The sequence below is a fragment of the Pinus tabuliformis genome, chromosome Q, assembly GCF_031772625.1.
Source record: "Pinus tabuliformis cultivar Carrire ecotype Pingquan chromosome Q, CPIR1, whole genome shotgun sequence".
In the NCBI taxonomy this organism is placed as follows: Eukaryota; Viridiplantae; Streptophyta; class Pinopsida; order Pinales; family Pinaceae; genus Pinus; species Pinus tabuliformis.
In genome coordinates this window covers 1,151,597,875-1,151,602,560 of record NC_142296.1, presented here as the reverse complement: position 1 = coordinate 1,151,602,560, position 4,686 = coordinate 1,151,597,875, and the positions used below count along the sequence as shown (strand labels likewise).

Genomic DNA, 4,686 nt, shown 5'->3' with positions numbered 1-4,686 from the left:
ATAGGCTAACTCTATCCTAGAAGTCAATAATCCATCAACTCATTTATTAATTTCTTTCTTCCTCCACCCCCTTCCCTTTTCAACCTTTCTTACCCTTTTCTCTTTCACTCCCCATTAGCCTCTTTTCCTTTGATTATGTCACCTAATATTGGGTACCTTTCTCATTCAACTTCCTTGATCCTTGTTTAAAAAACATATATATATATATATATATATATATATATATATATATATATATATATATATATATACACACACACACACACACACACACACACTCATTTGACATATTATTCTCTCAGTTAACTATAGTGATCTCTGAACATTTCTTTTGCTTAATTTTTATGACAGAAATAAAATATTTAAAAATGTCAATTAATCACTTTTCTTAATGTGCAATAAATCTCATTGGTCTCATTGAACTTTAATAATCATATCATCATCATTACTTTATATAATATTTTTTTTTTCTAACTATGATCCTGCTCTTTTCATTAATTTATTAAATTCCTCTAAAATTTATTTGACAACCTTGTCTATTTAAGGCCTCCTCAACACTCACTTATTTATTTTTAAGTTTTTTGGTACCTCATAATGGGTGGAGTGTCCAATGTAAATGTTGGATGGACTTAATACTCTACACAGTTTTTTGTGGGAAATTCTTAGCAACATGAGTAATTGTGGATATCTCTCCCATATTAGTATTGAGTAAAGTTTCTAATTTTTTCTTATTATCACAATTATAAAGAAATATTCTTATAATATTTCATTAAAATTTTAAATTTCTATTATGTTGATAAGTGTGTTTATTTTGAAATAGGGTTTCGAGAATAGTAATTTAAGTAGTCATACATCAAAGGTTAAGATTTATGTCAAAAGTAGTTATGTATTTTTTATTCTCTTAATTAAATTTATTAGTTAAAAAAATGTCTTATGACATGATATTTTTTTCCTTTTTAATTAAATTGATTAATTAAAAACATATCAAATAAAGTGACATGATATTTTTTCTCTTTTAAATAAATTGATTAATTAAAAACATGTCAAATGAAATAAGTTATGGTTTTTTTGAGCACATTGTATTAGTAAGTCATTATATTGACAATGCTATTGTAATGATACCTCTTATATTTCAAGAATCTCCCCAATAAAATGGAGTGAATCTCCATAATAAATAATTTTGTTACATGTATTTTTAAGTTTATATTTATTTAACTTTAATATTGTTACAATAATTAATAATAATAATAATAATAATGTTAATTTTTATAATTTGTTTTATTAACGATACTATATATATTATAAATTAAATATTTTGATGCTAACCAACATTTATTAGCGAATGAACTAATATCAATAAATTAATCAAATACTTATCGAAACATTAAAAAAATAGTATTTAACAAATTTTCGTATAAAAATTATAAAAATATTTATTATTTTGTTACCCTTAATAATTTAAATAACAAAATATCATACTTTATATTTAATATTCTTAAATAAATAATATTTTTTATACAATTATTTTTTTATATCAACTTATTATACCTATAATTCTTATATGAAATTATTATACCTACAATTCAATTTTGAAATATTAATGAATAGTCATGACTTTTAAAATCAGAAAGGAAAAATATACTATTGATATGATGTAGAATTTAATCATGATTAAGTATTTTAATTTATAATACTTTTCATAATTTACACTAATTTAATTTTAAAAAATTGAAATTTAATATAATAAAATTTTTTTCAGCCGTTTATTTCGGAAAATTAGTGCACTATGAAATGAGGTGATTCACTTGTTGAAACTAATTGAATTGTGGAAGAGTCAGAGTCCCAGTCATCTCGCTTTTATTAGTTTTATATATAATTTAATTTTGTTTACAAATAAAATCACTTTTTTTAGTGATAATTTTCGAATATTATAAATATTTGAAATACATCGAATAATACCAGTTTTCTTCATCCAACTACTTATTTTCACATTGTTTAAAAGATACAAGATTCGGACAGCTTTTTGTTTGTTTGTTATTTTTTTTATTCTTTTCACATTGCTAAAGATACAAGATTCGGGCAACCTTTTGTTTTGTATATTGAACCAGATGATAAGTATAATGATTGGAATACTTTTTCAATGTTTTCGACGTGATTATAATAATAGTTCAGGTCGTGTTTCAAGCATGTTGGAGTCATCGATATCTGCGGCGATATAAGCTTTGATAATTTCATTTCAAAAGACTGCAACTACCCAATGACCATACAGAGTTCTAGTGATACACTGTCTTAATTAACTTCGATAAATCTTAATGACCATATAAGATTTATCTTTCTAGAAGGTAGGTGACTCACGTAAAGAATCCAAAACTTGGCAGTATTCCAACTATCATTGTTAAAATCAAATACAGTGTCGCCGACTTTAAGCCGCAATAATGTAGACAGCTTGCCTACTTATAACAAAGAAAAGCAGTAGAACTACAATTCAATTCTATCATTTGCAATTCGAGTTCGAATCGCCATGGATCTATCATTCACTGTGTTTTCTGTTATCATATTTGCTGTGACACTCGCTTCAACAACAGCAGCAGCAACAGCTGAGGACGTGAAATATCGTGTGTACTACACTCACACCGATATCGAGGAATTCATCAAAAGTTCGTGCAAAGTGACTCTTTATCCCGAGCTCTGCGTTTCGTCGCTCTCTTCTTACGCAAGCCATCTGAGACCCATGCAAAGCGATCTCGTGAATGCGGCCGTGACTGTCAGCCTCATTAATGCTCGCAACGTTTCAGTCTGGGCAGCCGGCCTCGGAGCCAGATGCGCCCCAATAAGTGTAAGAGAAAAGACGGCGCTCAAGGATTGTATGGAGAATTTCGGTTACACCACGGACCAGATTCGCGAATCTCTGGTGGAACTGAAACATCTGAGGTCGAACACATTCAAGATTCAGATGAGCAACGTACAGACGTGGATGAGCGCTGCCCTCACCAACGAGGACACCTGTCTTAACGGCTTTCAGGATCTCAACCGCACGGGGAATTTTACGGCCATGGTCACCGCCCGCGTGCAATATGTGTCGGAATTGATCAGTAACGGCCTCGCTCTTGTCAACCGCTTTGCTGCTACCAGAGGATATTAGGAACTCCAGCTTTGAAGCCTTAAAGCCGTTTTAAAATAATATTTTAAATAAAATCTTAGTTTGGCAGCGTAGCATTGAGCCAAACTTTGGCCGTTTATGGGAACTTTTGTAATAGGCTGATATAATTACTGTTAGTAAATGAAAGTGGAATAATTTGTGAATAAATGTATGTTTGTTTGAGTTTATTGTCTCTAAGTATGGTGTAAATTTTAATCTAAATAAAAAATATATGTTTGTTGGAGTTTATATGTTTGTTTGAGTTTATTGTTTCTAAGTATGGTGTAAATTTTAATCTAAATAAAAAATAATTATATAAAACATTTAAATAATATTTATAAATTAAAAAATTAAATCTTTAAATTTATTTTTAAACTTATTTTAGAAAATCAATATTTTAGAGTCAGGTAGTTTAGGGTTTTATTCATGTGAGAGTCCTCAAACAAAGCAATACTTTATGATCAGGATCTTTTGAAGAGTCACAAGTTAGTGTTAGTTTGGAAATGTTAAGATCGCTTTTCAAAATTTTTGGACACTTCAGTTAAGGTCTGAAGTTTGAATATATAATTATGTTTATTTGGAAAAAAATTGTGTAAATGGAAAAGTTTCATTTTTCAATTTCACTATGTTTCGCAGGGTTGGAAAGCTAAAAGTAAATTAGGAAAAAGGAAAATTTATGAAAGTGGTTATTCTTTTTTGTCTAAATATATTTATATTTTGACTGATTTTAAATAATAAGTTTATAATAGTGATTTTCTAAATATGTATTCATTTATTAGACTCTTTGGATTTAAGTTTTTAGTGGAGGAAGAAATATAGGCATTTTATTTTTAATTGTAACTTAAATGTGATTATATAATCTAAAATTATTTAAAATTATTCAAAATCTAAAATAAATTAGAAAAAATAGTAAAAATATCTTATTATCAAAAAAAATATATATATATATATATATATATATATATTCAAATCTTTATGATGTATATTATCAAATTTTTTCCAAATTACAAAATTTTCATTTAAATTTTTATCCAATCGAATCGAATCCAAATTCAAACTAAAACTCGAACTTGATAACTATGATTTAAAAATTAGATTATATTTCATTTTAAAAATTTTAGTATTAAAAGTAAACATAATCATTAAATTTAAAAGAGCTAATGCTCAGGATGAAGTGGCTTTGGCTTCCATCAAGAATCAAGCGTGTGTGTCGAATCCAGGGTCCACATGAACAACCAGTCCGCATTTTGCTTTATTATGATAGCTTCTAATTTTATGGTATCTATCTATATGATATTATTAATTTTTTATTTTATAAATTTGTACGGTCGATACACCATAATTTTAATAAAGTAACTAATAATAATTTTAATAAAGTAACTTTACATTATTGAAGATGTTTGATGTTACATCATTAAACAAAAAATATTTATTTTGTTTATTTAAAATATAGAAATATTTGTAATTTATTTATTTATGAATAATAATTAAAAAATTAATATTTTATGAAAATTAACTTTATTAAATAATAACAATTATTATAATTT

At 26.7% G+C, this 4,686-nt stretch overlaps 1 pseudogene; it reads left to right on the top strand.

Annotated features, from left to right (window-relative positions):
• The first annotated feature begins 2,521 nt into the window (after positions 1 to 2,521).
• On the top strand, positions 2,522 to 3,142 carry LOC149223708 (pectinesterase inhibitor 9 pseudogene; annotated as a pseudogene).
• Positions 3,143 to 4,686: the final 1,544 nt, after the last annotated feature.